This window comes from Chlorocebus sabaeus, chromosome 21 (genome assembly GCF_047675955.1).
Source record: "Chlorocebus sabaeus isolate Y175 chromosome 21, mChlSab1.0.hap1, whole genome shotgun sequence".
Taxonomy (NCBI): domain Eukaryota; kingdom Metazoa; phylum Chordata; class Mammalia; order Primates; family Cercopithecidae; genus Chlorocebus; species Chlorocebus sabaeus.
In genome coordinates, this window is record NC_132924.1 from 103,916,210 (window position 1) to 103,932,496 (window position 16,287).

Here is a 16,287-nt window from a genome sequence, read left to right on the forward strand (position 1 = left end):
CAGCCCTCATTTGGTCCATTTTTCTTGCCACAACTGCCTACTGCCCTTCTGTCAAGACAGACAGACATAAACTACTACCATCTGTGGCTGCCCCGGGAACTGTGAGAACTCACGGAAATAATGCATCCCCTTGTGACTCCATATCGTGCACCTCCCGTGACAACCCTCCCTTCTGATAATTACACTCACACCCAGTTCTCACCTGAACACACAGAGTCCAGCCTTGGAGATGCAGCTTTCGCCTTGCCGAAACCTTCCAGTTACATTTCTCCATCAATTTTTCAAATGATATTATTAGCTGAGGGACTAAAATCTGCCTGGCGTTCTTCTGATGACAAAGGTAACCCATCCCTCCCTGTGTTCTCCATCCTCAAGTTGTTTCTAATTCAGATTTTCTTCTCCCACCCTCCTGAATGCCTACATCTTCTTCCTGACTGGCATGGCTTTAGGAAACACAGCACATTCACAAACATCTGAAGCCAACTGCAAAGCACCTGTCACTCAGCGAGAAAAGCAGAGAGGGCCAATTCAGATGGCTGAGCTAATTCCCCTGGGTCCTGACCTGTATCACCACAGTGTTGCATAAATGGAACCTTCTCCGTCACACCTCCTGATGGCAGTCAGCTGTGACCTGCTGAATCCAGGACATCATGCATTCCAGTTTCATTGCTGAGAACATTTCCAGGTCCGGCTGAAGCCTAGTGGCTCCAGCAGAGGTCTCAACCCCTTTGGGATGCTCAGTGGGAGACAGAATCAAGGGCCAATGATCCATGACCTAGTCCTAGTGCCCATGTCAGTTTGTCAAAGGCCCTCAGAGCAGGTCGCGTTTTCCCTGGCTGGGGCTTGACTTCCTTGCTTTATAAAGGATTCTTAAGTATTTACTGCAGTAAAATTAAGCACTTTTAAATTTCTGCCAGATCCCCTGGAGGTATACAGTTTATTAACACAGAACAAACGTGACACTTGAAAGGCAGGAGACTTGGTTTCTATTCTCTGGCCCACTACTGACTTATTGGGTGGCTTCAGGCAAATAACTGAAATCAAGACACCATTTTCAACAAGCACGGAGTGGGCACTTGGCAGGTGAGCAGTGCCCTGTGAGGTCTGGGGCTGGGTTCGGTGGTGAAACTAGGTCAGCACACACAGCCCTTTGCTGGGGGCCCATTGCCTGGGGTAGGATTTTTGTAGCTGGGTTCAAGGTGGACATGTTGCAATGTGATCCTAAAATGTTTGTACTCTTGAAGCTGAAGGAGTGGGAAGAAACTTGTCATTTAAGGAAGGACAGTATGGCCAGCTGTGGTGGCTCACACCTGTAATCTCAGCACTTTGGGAGGCCGAGTTGGGAGGATCACTTGAGTCCAGGAGTTTGAGACTAGCCTGGGTAACACAGGGAGACCCCATCTCTACAAAACATTTAAAAATTAGCCAGGCATGGTGGAATGTGCCTGTAGTCCCAGTAATTCAGGAAATTGAAGCAGGAGGATCACTTGAGCCCAGGAGGTCAAGGCCACAGTGAGCTATTCTCATGCCACTGCACCCCAGCCTGGGTGACAGAGTGAGACCCTGTCTCCAAAAAAAAAAAAAAAAAAAGGAAGGAAAGGAAGGAAGCAAGGAAAGAGAGAAGGAAGGAAGGAGAGAAGGTAGGCAGGAAATCAGTATGACAGTATATTTCTGGAGCTAAGAACACAACTTCTAGAAGCAGACTCTATGAATTCAAATCCTGGGTCTACCATTTATAAGCTGTAGTTTCCTCTGTAAAATATGAATCTACACTACCTGCTTCTCACAGATTGTTATAAAGATGAGATGTGTTAATACAGATGAAGCAAGCACTCAGTGAATATGAGGTATTAAGCAGAACCCAACAAGGTACCATCATCAAATATAGTACTTAAGTGCATAATTTTTTTCAGTTTACAAAGCAAATTTGCATCTAGCATTTCATTTGGATCTCACAAAACTCCATGAGGGCTGGCAAAATACTTCCCCCCATTTTCTCTGAAGCTCATACTCTCCTCGTTTACTCCCTTACGAGTCACACCTCAGCAAAGTGATCAGACAGATTTGGGAAAAAGCAAACAAACAAAAAACACCAGGTAGACCTTTAAGAAATTAAAAAAAAAAAATGTTAACACAAAAATCTCAGCTGATGGGCTAAGTAGCCCATCATTCTAAGAACAGTCAGGAAAACAATGCTTTAGATGCCATCTCCACGCTGTTAGTTCCATCTCAGACCTCTCTCCTGAATAACAGCATCCACCTGCCTGTCATCACTTCCAATGGATTTCTAATAGAGATCTCAGACTCAACATGTCTGAAAAGAGAGCTCCTTGTTTCCCACCCCCCTTCAATAAACATGATAGTGGATAAATTATGATATATTTACATACTAGAATATTCTGGCAATATGAAGGAACTGTAGCTATACCTGAAAACATGGGTGAATTTTGCAAATATAATATGGAGGAAAAACTCAAGTTCCAAAAAGACCGTGCATAGTCCGATAGTATTTTTGTATGTCTCGAAATGCCTTTAGCAACACACATTTACTCATTACACTGTGATAAAAATATGTGTTTGTTTGAAAATCAGAAGAATTATGAATACAAATTTCAGAATAGTGGGAAAGCAGGAAAATGCTAGGAATAAGATGCTTAGAGAGAGCTCCAAGAATGTGTAATGAGCCAATTCTTAAGTTGGATGGTGGTTCACTGCAGCACCTTTAAACTTGTGCTTTAGAGTTTACTTGTAGATTACATACCATCTTTTGTATATGTCAAATAATTATAAATTAAAAAGACAGAAATGCCATCCACAAAAATGAACTGTGCTGGAAGTAATTCATATTTCAAAACAATAAGCTAAGCAATGAAGGAAAGTAACTCTTGCTAAAAATGTGAGGAAGTTAATTTATGCTAATAAAGTTGGTTATGGAATATAATTACTTGAGCAAGGATGACTAAAATATGCCTACACTATGTATATCAAATGCCAAAGGGGAAATGACCAGGGTATTTACAGATCAGAACAAATTTATTTATGAAGAATCTTTTTTTTTTTTTTTTTCTATTTTGCAGACTTTCTTTTTTAAAAGCAAAATAAATTGAGGTGACTTGTTCAGGGTTAACTGTTTGGCAGGTGGATGATCTGTGGCCATCCACGATGAGATCACCTCCCTGCCCTGCTGGCCCCCAGCTTCTGGAGGTCAGGGCTTCTGAGGCCCAGAAGCTCAGAGCCACACCTGTTGAAGGCCAGTGATGTCAGAATTACTCTTCCTTCCTCCAGCAGCATTGACAGCAGTTTATTGTACGCAGTTTCTAGAACTCAGATGTTCTAGAAGGAAGCAAACATATTCTGAGACCATAGACAATGACTATGCTCTCAGAATATGTCTGCTTCCTTCCTGAACACCTAAGTTGCAATTCTTAAAATCAACATAGTATATGACTGTTTTAGGAGGAAGTGATTGAGCTCAGAGCAACACTAGGCATGATGTGCCTTGTTTATCTGTTTGAACAGGAATAAAACAAAAAGAGGCCTATGTATTTCTCGTATTTTTATATAAGAGCTGGAGCTATTTGAATGGCTAAGGAGGAGAAGATAGTTTGATTTAGATTTGGCACAGGTTTAGGGGAAGAAACGTCTTTGTAGCTGGTCCTAAATATTATGGTAACTTGGACTGAGTCAGTCTCCAAGGGAGAAGTTGCCACATGTTATAACAGAAGCCACTGGGCTTGGCAAGAAAAGAAATGAAAAAAGTACAACGAAAGCAACCCCACTTCTCCATCGTGGCGGGGATGAGCTAGGCAGGATGACTGCATGTAACCGTCTTCCTTTCCTTTGCCTGACCAAATCCAGCACTGCCCTTTCAAATCAGTCTTCATCACATTCCAAAGAATACAAAATACGCAAGTCAATTTTAATTTCCAATGAATTCTTCAGGAGAAATTTTTCTTCCTCCTTACTAAAAAAAGAATAAAATATTCAGAATAGATTCAAAATGAGGGGTGGCAGCAAAAATTCTGACTCTCGGAAGGTTGGGAGGGTGCCTTTTTCAAATGTATTTATTTTATAGTTCCAAGAAGGTAAGACTACCTTCTGTTTTGATTCATGCTCCACCATTCCCCTCTTAAATTTTTTAAAAATTACATCCTTGCCTATGTCTGTCTTGCTATTTTGACTGGTCATTCCCAAACATAAACTGCCCTAGTTTGAAGCTTCCCAAAGCCAAGCAAAGGTGACAGTATAGTACAAAGAAGGCCGCTAGTGAGTTCTCACTGAGTGAATCTACCTTGTTCCATGGCCTTAGTCTGGATATAGATTCTAAAGCTTCTTACACTGACAAAAACGGAGTTTCTAGCTCTCCAGGTAATTTTTGGTGAAAGAAAATTATAAAAGAAGGCATAAACCTTGGCTCACAAAATAAATATGCACTCAGACCCATGTACTTCATGAAACATACAAGCCCAGAGCTAGACCATGCCATCTGTTTTATGAGAAAAAAAAAGTAAAATTCACATGATTTACTTTAGCTCTGCCAGAAATCATCAGCATCTACTTGCACAACTAAAGACAAGAAGACAAGGCAGATGGAGGCTAAACACCGAATACTGCCTAATTTTGATGTGTATTTTTTGGTCAAGCCTCTTATAATTTACTATTTCCAAGAGGAAAAAATAAGCTTATATAATGGCAGTGAATCATTGGTTTCCAGTTATGGGAAGCAAAGGAAATTAACCTCAAGGAGAAAAAAATGCTACAAATATAAATAATCTAGTTTCAGTTTACAAAGCATGTACTGCCTTTTCTTTCTTTTTTTAAAGAAGATATGTTTATGAAATAGGTGACAGACTAAGGTAGGTGTGTGTGAAGAGAGGCAGTGAGAGAGACGGGATCCTGAAATTCTTCTCAGTACAGGAAAAAGATAATTTTTGGGATGTTTTAAAAAATATATAACTTGATGAATTTTTTATAGCATGAGTATTACTTAGGTGCTGTCCTAGACCACTGTGGTGTACAGGCTATAAAAGATTGCTCCTGAATCCTAATGGCAGGGATGAGTGTAAGATTATCAAGACTTCTTTGCGGGAAGGAGAGCTACTGACAAAGCCATGTATTACATGACTCCAGTCCGGGCTGAGAGACCTGTCTTAAAGCAGAGCTAGAGGGCAGACGCGGTGGCTCATGCCTGTAATCTCAGCACTTTGGAAGGCTGAGGCAGGCAGATCACTTGAGGTTAGGAGTTCGAGACCAGCCAACATGGTGAAACCCCATCTCTACTAAAAATACAAAGATTAGCCAGGTGTGGTAGCGTGTGCTTGTAGTCCTAGCTACTCAGGAGGCTGAGGCAGGAGAATGGCTTGAACTGGGGAGGCAGAGGCTGCAGTGAGCCGAGATTGTGCCATTTGCGCTCCAGCCTGGGTGACAGAGTGAGACTCCATTTCAACAACAACAACAACAACAAAAAGCACAGATAGATACAATGTCCTGGAATCACTAAAATGGATAAATTATGATATCCATAAAGTGGATAAGTTATGATATACATTCACACACTAGATATACTCATTACGATATGCCCATATCTATCGTGAGGGCTAAACCCACATAAGTCCATAACGCACTCACAGGTCTGTGCTCTTTGGCCCTGGTCCTGTAGTCATTCAGAAGCAATCACAGAGAACACAATGGGTCTGTTAGTCGCTCCGTACACAGTCATGTGCAGCATAACATTTCAGTTAATGGTGTACCACATCCATGATGGCAGGCCGGTAAGATTACGTGGAGCTGAAAATTCCTATTGCCTAGTGACACTGTAGCCATTGTAACACACTGCACGGCTTTGCTTTTTCTATGTTTATGTATGTTTAGATATATAAGCACTTACTACTGTGTTACAATGTATTCAGTACAGTTGTAGTGTAGGCTGTACAGGTTTGTGGCCTAGGAGCAGCAGGGCCATATCTCATCGCCTAGGGATGTCGTAGGCTATACCATCTAGGTTTATGGATGTACACTCTATGATGTTCACACAATGACAAAACTGCCTATCCACATTGTTAAGTGACACATGACAGTATATGCACTAAGCACCTACTATGTGTCAGGTAGTGTACTTGGCAGGTGCGAAGTATGGTAGAGAATCAATAAAGGCCCTCACGGAGTTCATAGTCTACGGGGAAGAATGGTGAGCTCCAGTATAGATACCCAGTATCGACACAACCAAGTGACCAAGAGCACTGGCTTGGAGTCATTCAGATGAGGTTTAATCCTTGGTTCTGCTACTTGCTTTGGAAATGTGACTTAACTCCTTAATCACTGCTTACTTTATATGTAAAATGGGATGGTAATGCCAGCCTTCAGGGCTGTTTAGAAGATTCCATGAGACAATGTTTATAAAGCACTAAAAACAGCATCTAGCACACAACAGACCTAATAAATGGGAGTTATGATGACTGTTCTCTCAAAGAACCAAGGGACACACACAAAGAGGTTTGCTATCTTCTCCCCCAGAACACACCCCAAAATCCTGAATCAGGAGCCAACTCATATCACCACTTTATCACACTCCCGTATCACCCTGGGCAAATCAGATGCCCACCAGTGTCACTAGGCTAGACAGCAAAGTCTAGTTGCTAAAAATACACTCCAGCAGGAGGTCTACAATGTTGCTGTAATGGGAATGCTTTCTGTTTTTTAAGGCACTAAGAAGCATTATCGAAGGGCCTCTTGAAAAATAACTTGTAAGCATTTTCTCTTTCAATACAAGCCCTACCAAGAGCGCACTACCATCATAAATATTCTGGACAATGGTTCCAAAGGGAGAGATGAAAAGCTGTGCCCAGGGCATTAAGCTGAGAAGCGGTGGAGTGGTCAACAGCACAACCTCTGCAGACAGGCTGCCTGAGTCTTCAGTCCTGCTGTCACTCAGGACTCATTGCTTAAAATCTGTAAAGTGGGATACTGTTATTCCCTATCTCATTAGGTAGTTGTAAGGATTAAAATCATTAACACCTGTAGGGCAACTAAAACAGTGCCTGACATACGAGAACATTCCATAAACATTACCAATAATTACGCACGGCAAACTCAGTAACTTTATTACCTTGCTAATAAAAACATGAGGGCCAAATGGCAAGAAAGCACCTGAACTACACCAGAGGTTTGAAACCTGAGTTTTCTCCTTGGCTCTCCCATCAACCTTCTGCATGACTGTGGGTACATCACATCCCTTCTGTACTTCACTATTCTCATCTATACAAAAAGCAGTATATACACATACACCAAGAACACCTAGAGAAGTCTGATGCAGCTTTCTGCTAATATCAACGGGAGTTGAACAGTTTAAATTTCTTTATCTTCCTATCTGCGTTAGTCAGGGTTCTCCAGAGAAACAGAACCAATAGGGGGAGAGGGAGAGGGAAAGGGAGATTGAGAGAGAGATTGAGATTGAGAGAGAGAGTGGTTGGGGTAGGGGTAGATACTGATATTTACCTTAAGGAACTGGCTCATGCAATTATAGGAACTGACAAATCCACAATCTTCAGGGCATGTCGGTGACCAAGGGAAGAGTTGATGTTGCAGTCCTTTTTTTTTTTTTTTGAGACAGAGTCTCACTCTGTTGCCCAGGCTACAGTGCAGTTGCACCATCTCAGCTCACTGCAACCTCTGCCTCCTCGGTTCAAGTGATTCTCATGCCGCAGCCTCCCAAGTAGCTGGGACTACAGGCGCCTGCCACCATGCCCAGCTAATTTTTGTGTTTTTAATAGGATGGGTTTTTGCCATGTTGGCCAGGCTGGTCTTGAACTCCTGATCTCAAGTGATCCGCCCATCTCAGCCTCCAAAAGTGCTGGGATTATAGGTGTGAGCCACCGCGCCAGGCTGATGTTGCAGTCTTGAGTCTGAAGGGAGTCTGGAGACAGAGTTCCTTCTTTAGGGACTTCAGTCTTTTTCTCTTAAGGCCTTCAACTGATGATATATGAAGCCTAGCCTACATACATTACAAAGGATAATCTGCTTCACTCAGTCTACTGATATAAATGTTAAACCTCAATCTAAAAAAAATACCTGCACAGTGACATCTAGCCTGGTGCTTGACCAAGCATCTGGGTACTGTGGCCTTGCCAAACTGATACATACAATTAGCCATTACACCATCCTTTCAGAAGAGGTGATGCCCACACCGAGGGAAAAAACCTCTAGACTCCACGGCCATTTAACCTTCTGTTGGAGACCATGATCGAGGCAAGGAATTCAGATGAGGCTACTCTTCTCTTCACAGGTGAATTCCAAGCCTCTCACAGCTTCCAAGGCATTTCTTATTCTGGTTCCTGCTCACCTCTCTAGCCTAATCTCCTCGCTGTTCCCTCCATTCCAGCCACATGTGGTTTTTGATTTAAAGACATTGTGTTCCTCTCTTGCTCTGCCTGAGTATGCGCTACTTCCATGGCCTGGGATGTGCCGTTTTCCCACTTTTTATCTGGGTCCAGGTTAGGCCAGTAAGTTCCTATGGCCAATCTGCACACCTCCTGCCTTATACTCAAGCCACGCCATCAGGGCTCCCTCCCAGCCTGGCAGCTCCATGAAGGACGCACCTCTCTTGTTGACCACAGCATTCATGCTGCCAAGCTGGTCTATGAAGACACAACAAATAACTACTAAATAAATGAGGATGCAGACCTTCAATCCTCCCGATGTCCTCGAGATTCGGCTCCATGTCTCCAGCCACTTGATGGACACCTAAAGGTGGGAATCTCACCAGCACCTACGCTGAATATGCCAGAGTGGACAGAGACTGTCTTCACTCTCACGTCCGCTGTCTTCCAAGCCTAGTACAGTAGAAAGAACACAGGCTTGCGGGTCAGGGAGGCCTGTACCGAAGCCCTGTTCTAGATCCTGTTAACCGTACAATTTTAGACCAGTTGCTAACTTTCTCTGAGCCTTAGTTTTCTCGTCTCTGATATAAGGATGAAAATATGAACCCACAAGATTAGAAGATTAAATGAGATAATAGCTATGTAATGCCTGGCAGATGGCATAGAAATAATGAATGGCACCTGAGTTCAAAGCTCTGGGGCATTTTGCTTCCCATCAGCCAACCCCTATTATCTAGGCAGTTCCTAAATCCCATCTCATAAATTCATTTTCTCCATCTAGTGGCCTGCCCTCACCCAGACCCTCCCCACCTCCTTCCTGGACCACTACAGCAGCTCTAAAAGGCTTCCCAGCTCTGGCTATTTCACAGTCCAGAGGCACCCACATGCTGATCCCCGACAAGGCCTCTCTTCAGGATGGGGACTCTTGCCAGTCAAATTCTTCCATTGCTCCCCAGTAACTCCAGCCTGGGCGACAGAGCGAGACTCCGTCTCAAAAAAAAAAAAAAAAAAAAAAAAAAGGTTTAAATCATTTAGTTACATGCCATTCAAGGCTCTCTGGGTTCTGGCCTCCAAGGACCTTTGCTACCTGATCTTCTCCTTAGTCATTTACACACACCATTGCCCAGCAACTACAAATCGATTCCTGCCCACTCTGTACCTGGCATTGCCCTTCCCTACCTATGCGTTTGCTCATGTTTCCTTCAACGAGGATACTCCAAGTCCTCAAGTTCAACATTACCTTTCTTTCAATGTCTGGCTCAAAGGCTCTTTATCCATGAAGCATTTCTGGAGCATCCCAGCCACAGATAAACACACAACCTTTTCTATGAACTTGTGGTGTGTTTATCTCTCTACCTTTTATACATTTCTCTTTCTCTCTGCATTTATTCTTTGTTTTTCTTTTTGCTAAGGCATCTTGTTATAGCATCTCTGCATGTATTCTAGTTTTATCGGTGCACAGAACCTTGTGAACCTTAGCTTCAAGCTCTTTGAGGGTAGCATTGTATGCCAGCCTCCACTGTCACACTTAGGAGAAGCACCCAGTAGATGGTGGCTCTGTATCTACCTACAGAGTGCCATTGAGGAGCACAGGGCTTCATGTCTGTAGCCCATCAGCTGAGCCTTGGCATCAGTTCCTAGAACAGTGCCTGGCATAGAGCAACACCCATCAATCATTGTTAAATGAAATTATCCATAAGGGAGTCATCTAGTGTCTACAGGATAGAAATTTTTTCCCTGTAGAATATAACATGAAAGGGGATGTGTAGAAGCCTTCTCTCTCCCCATACTTCCAGATGCAAGAAAGCTCCAAGTTAACTGTCTCCCACAAGCTATACAGCTACTCTCGGCAATAAACACGACATATAATGCTTCAGTGCATTCAATGTGTCAAAAATATTCCATTTTAAAATGTCAGAAAGAATCATTTTTCAAAAACAGTCTACTTGGGAGAAGAGAGTTATTCAAACAATACCCAAAACCTTTTTGGACCTCACATTTTGAAGAGGTCCAACTTCCGTTGGTTAAAAAAAAAAAGTCTATTATATAATGAAAGCCTTACAACTGACTGAGAATTATAGAATTTCAGAAATAAATCCCAGTCTGTTCATCCTTAAAATAGGAAGCTATTTTTCAGGGCTTTCATGTCCAAAATTCTATTATGTAAGCCACTTCATAAATCATGTACACAACAATTCTCATTTTCCATTAAGTCTCTATTTTGAAATTTAATTAATTCACTCATCCATTTTTTTCAGAGATGGGATCTTGTTCTGTCACTCAGGCTACAGTGCAGTGGTGTGATCATAGCTCACTGCAGCCTTCAACTCCAGGGCTCAAGTGATCCTCCTGCCTCAGCCTCCCAAGTAGCTAGGACTATAGACGCATGCCACCATGTGTGGCTTATTTTTTTATTTTTATTTTTGTAGAGATGGGGATCTCTCTATGTTGCCCAGGCTGATCTTGAACTCTTGGCCTCAAGTGACCCTCCCACCTCAGCCTCCTAAAGTGCTGAGATCACAGGTATGAGCCACTGTGCCCTGTCTTTTTATTTTGACCCCCTCTGGGCTCTAACAACACACGTGCACCTCTGTTATAGGACATCAGTCTACAGTGCTGCCTCTTTTTACAGTCGTTTATCTCACTAACCTGTGTCCTTCTGAAATGCCAGACCCACGTTCACTTTTGAATCTACAGTACCTTCTAATGAAATGTAGTAGCTGGCTCCGCACATGTTTATAACATGAAACAATGACTTCAATCAGTGGTTTGATCACCTACCATATTCACGAGACCTAACTACTGGCTTCAGGACAGAGATTTCCCACCACTGTGGACAGTCAAAATAAGAAAGTTCTTAAGTGCTTCATTTAATGTGTTTATTTAGTCCCCTTGAAATAAATACTGATGGGTAAAACCAAATTAATTTAAATCACATGCTAAAAAGGATAGCCAGTCAAGTTCCTAGCTGAGTATCTAAAATTAGCCCCCACACACACACCAAAAACAAAAACATGGAAAAAGCCAAAAAGCCCTGCCTGTTCGGCCCTGTGTACCCTTCGCTGACTAGGAAGTGACCCACTTTTCAGGTACCATCCAGTCATACATTCAGTGTCTTCAGAAGCCCACACATGTTCATCTCAAGGCACAACAACATAAACACGTCTGTGTTTCCAAGAAAGCTTGTTGCAAGTTGGTGACAAATTTGAAAAAAAAAAAAAAAGGCTCTAAATAAAATTACAGACATGACTTTCACATTTGAGCTCTCCAAATATATTGTTACAGGTTTAAGAAATACCACACTTCTGTGTCACAAAGAGAGTTCTAAAAACCAGTATGTTTTGAGAAGTCCATACCTGCTACTTGGGAACTAAACAAGGTTTGTAACAGCTGAATCTCTTTAGAAGACTGTTAACACCTTGCTTAGGTATAGAAAAATTGAAAATCAACGTAACTGAAGATTTGAGAATTTTTCAGTTCTAATACAGTTCTTATGAAAGATGGAAAATATTTCATATTCTCTTATATATTTATAAAAGCAGCAGATATTTCTTCTATTTAGAGAGGTGGAAACTGAGGCAAGAAAATGCAGTCATTTTGTTGAGGCACTATTCTACATTTCCAAAGCAATTAAGACATGACCCCAAACTAACTAAATTCTCCTGCAACGTATTCTTACGAGAAAAAGGTTAAAAGGCTTATTGCTTAACAAAAGCTAAACAGTGTGAATTATTTCAGTAACTGGTCCAAAAAGCTGCAGCACACCACTGAGTAGCTTGGACATCTGTTGCCATGCTTGTTCACACTTTCCCCTGAGATGACATAGATGTATCATCATTAACAGGTGTCCCTGATTTTGGTTCAGAATACTACTCCTGCACGTCCCTACATCTCCTGTACACAGCCACGTGCTGCCATCTTCTGATGATGCCCAGTGGAGTGTAAACATTTTTTCATGGAAAAGCAAAATCAATAAAAGTAAAACTCCCCACTTTTCCTGCCAGTAGTGCCCTTGGTAACAAACAGGGCAGAGACACCAACACAGAGATTACAATACTCTCAGACATAATTCAAGCAGAACTTTAAATGGATCAGTGCATGTTATAAACTTTCTTTTTTTGCAAGTGCCAAGCATGCTTATGTTACTATTCATTCTGAGACAGACAGATCATCAATGACCTTCTGGGTCACTGACTAGGGAGAAAGCTGACTATAAAAAAGAGAGGGAGAAAAATAAAGGGGGGGTTGCTTCCTTCTACCCTAGACCCCCTACTGCCTTGAATGAAAGAAGACAGATGGCAGCCACCTTTCCCTTTAATTAGGAGGGGCAGCTTAGAAGGGACAGTCCTGCTCACTTGGCACTATCTTTAACAAGACTGTTTCGATGGTAATACCCTGCTCATTCACCCTTCTTTCAAACTGTTCTGAATTTTTCATTTACAAACTGAATTTCTGTAAATTTAATGGTGAAACAATTACAGCTCTAACCACAACGCTATACATAAAGGAGACACTTAAAGATGTTTGCTGAATTAATAATTCACAGATATTCCTATAAAGAGGCTGGAATGTTTCAAATGAAATACAACTACCTCCAGTCCTATCAGCACCACTTTGAGATAAAATATGAATTCCCAGGACACAGAAGCTCTACCTTAAATTCACAATATTCCATTCTAGACATAGAAGTAAGACTCCTAGTTTCTGCTTTCCAGTTCCACACTCCAGTCGTGCTCCCATCTTTTACCTCCAAGGTATTGCTGTTCAAGTTGACAAAACAAACAAACAAAAAAATAAAAAAAAAAAAACTACAGTAAAAATCAGTCCTAAATGTAGAAGGGAAGATCATTTAATAACAAATCACAAACCACTCTTCATCTCTATTTACTCTGCATTTTCAAAAACCATAGAACTTTGTATTACAAGTTAATCAATCCACATCACATCCCTGGAGAGAGGATCAGCATAAGATACAAACAAAATGGGAAACAGGAGCCACGTGTCAGAATTAGGCTAGTGTCACAGGATCTTCTATGGCGGTGACGAAGCCGCTTCATTCTTTTCTAGAGGCAATTAAGCACATTGTCCATAAATCTACATGGCACAAAACTTTCTAACATGAAAGAAAAGTTTAGTTGCTGTTGACGGGGTTAGGTCTCTATACATTGTATCTCATCTTTATACTAAATTTGTTTTGATCAACATCATTAAATAATTGATATTCTTGCAGCTCTTTTCCATTTCCTGATGCGTTTTTAAACTGCAGCCTCTTGTCTATGACAGCTTCCCACCTAGTTTCTGCACAATTCCTGCACAAGGACCCTCTGCCTTAACACCAGTCCAGAGTGGGGAAACCCACTCTGCCTGCTTCCAAATGGAAATCAGGGCGGCGAACTGGGGCTGCTTTGCTGGAGGTACTCCTGGTCACACCATGCAAAACGCCTTGTCTGTGTCACAGTCATTTACCTAATGGCAAAGTTCTTGGACCATTTAGAAACAAAACAAAACACCTTTTGTTTTCTCCTTGATAATAAATTTCAATCTCTTCCTATCTCTGAACAGCAAGCCGGCACACTAGATATGGGAAGAGGGAAAAGATAAAAGAAGCAATCAGTTATTGAATAAACTATATCCTACTTCCTAATGAAGGGGGAAAAACTTGGCATTTGCCAGATATTGGGTGTCTAATAATGTTAGCAAGAAAAAACACGCAGGAGAGACTGACTAACAAAGAAACAAGCAGAACTTACTTTGTTCCCCAGCCCAGTAAGCAGGACGGGAATGAGATGACGGCAATTCCTTCCTCAAGGTCCTTGCTTTCACTTTAAAAGCTGTGTGAGTGCTTACATCCAGGTTTGCCGTGGAACTCCAAATGTCTGCGCTTCTAAAGATGCCCCAAGTTCCCAGTTCATCTCGGACACTGAAGACACACTTGTGAGGATCGGGAAGCCCCGCGGTAGCCCCAGTCGACCTCTGGGTGCCACGTGGCACCTCCACTGTTGTGACTACACACACAAGCCTGGGACGCCCACTTGTTAGCTCAGGAACCAGGCGGCCAGCAGATATCTGCTCAGATGAACGTCCAGAGACTCAATCCTCTGGCATTCTCAGGTTCAAGGTTGGAAAACGCATTAAGACGAGAGCCACACAGTCAGCAGAATCTGCGCCATTAGCTTTCTCATACTTAAACGTCTGTCTAAATAAGAGTCAAAGGCACAAAATGAGAAGGAATATCTTACTAGGGACTGTGACTTGCACTTGCCGTGTTTTGAAAGTACTGGGTCCTGTCTTGCTCTCTAAAACTGCACTTAAGAATCCCTACATCAGAAGTTATTTTCATTTCTTCTGTGAAAAACAGAAAATCAATAAAAGACTGGAAAAACATATGAAACATAATTCTGCTTAAAAACATAACCATTATTTAATCTCAACGGGCCAATTTTTTTAATCCAAAGAAGGAAAAAAAAAAATACATGTATAAATTTAAAGTTTGTTTTGAAAAATTACTTCATCCATGTACTGTCCAGCTCATAAAAACAAACCTTCTTCCAGCGAAACGGGACACTTTGACCTTGTTTACTGCAGTGTTTTGAAACCGCTGTCTCGTAACTCCTGACATCACCAGTGGTGCATTAGCACCTGGACTGCTGCTGGCTGCACACGCTGCTACCCCAACTCTCTTGAATCACCCGTGGCTGAACAAATACTCACAGAACAGTAAGGATAGTGGCATTAGCATTAAACCCACAAAACTCAAGAGACGTTTTAGAAGTGTCACATCTCTCGGTTCACTTATACAAGGAAACAAAAAGCACAAAGCACTGTATATCTGATACTTTTTAAGTCCCAGCATCCAGACCTAGCACAGACAATTCTTTCTTCTGACCCTCTCCCTGCCCAAGAAACGGGATTCCTTTCTCACCAACCGCCATATTGGCAAGAATTTCTGCCACAGAGTTTTACTATTAATAATAGAAGCTCCAACCTACTTTCCACCAATAAAAAGTTCCCACAAATCTTCCTAGGGGAGAATTTATTTAAGTATATTTTAGAGTTTCAAAGAGCACTGCATTCTTAAGTTTCACAAAGTCAAATTTATTTCTTTTATGGAACATGCTTTTGGTGTTGTGCCTGCCTCTTGCGTTTTTAAAGAAACAATTTTCTTTTGTAAGCCTGACACATTTCCCCTTCTGCATTCCCCAGTTCTTTTTCTAAATACACCAAAATCAAAGCAAAGGATAGCTGCAACCAGTGGAAGCAAGCCACAATTGAATTTGTGCAAATATCTCCCCAGATTCACTTCTTAAATAAAACTAAATCCCGGTGCCACAATGATAGTGCAGTTTTACAGAGAAATTAAAAACCCAAGTTTAATGTGTTTGAAATCAATTGATAACCTTTACTGAAACCACTTACGAAACATCACGTCTTTAAACTACAGTCACCAAAAAATATAGAACACAAAATACATATTTGAGCAGTTATAGCCCTTGTTTGTCGAACAGGAGTAAAAAGAAAAACATCCAGAGTTAATACAATTAATTAACTCTAGCTAAAGAACTACTAAAAAGACCCTCCAAATGCCATGCTGTTTCTATGACAACTTCAAAATTGCTCTGAGAAAATGTGCTGGATTGTCAGATTCGTGATAAAACAAGTGTCATCCTGCCTGCTAGAAATTACTTTCATTTTTTTTCAGGCAGCAGAAAGGCTAAATGGCCACTTGCAATTCTGAAATATCAGATTGTTACCTTTTGACAGATGCTGTACTCTTCATTCAGATCATGAGAAGAGTTAATAAATACATGAATCTCTCTCAATCATCGGAACCCTTTTGGTTTCATTCCTGCAACGATACCACTCCCACCGTCTATCTAGTTGGTACATTATTTTTTATAAGGAAAGCAGCAAA

The 16,287-nt window shown here is 41.6% G+C and overlaps 1 long non-coding RNA gene across 7 annotated transcripts in view; it reads right to left on the minus strand.

Annotated features, from left to right (window-relative positions):
- LOC103226908 (uncharacterized) overlaps positions 1-16,287 on the minus strand; it is a 254,714-nt gene that overhangs the window by 74,776 nt on the left and 163,651 nt on the right. Inside the window, exons 6-7 of one of the 7 annotated variants that reach the window (XR_012090416.1) lie at positions 14,126-14,571; positions 6,383-13,949 (exon numbers count right to left, since the gene is read on the minus strand). The exons of 5 other annotated variants lie outside the window; for them this stretch is intronic. This is a non-coding gene — a long non-coding RNA (uncharacterized lncRNA). Of the gene's footprint in view, positions 1-6,382; positions 14,572-16,287 lie in introns of those variants that run through there. One more of the 7 variants, XR_012090411.1, reaches the window with a different exon arrangement.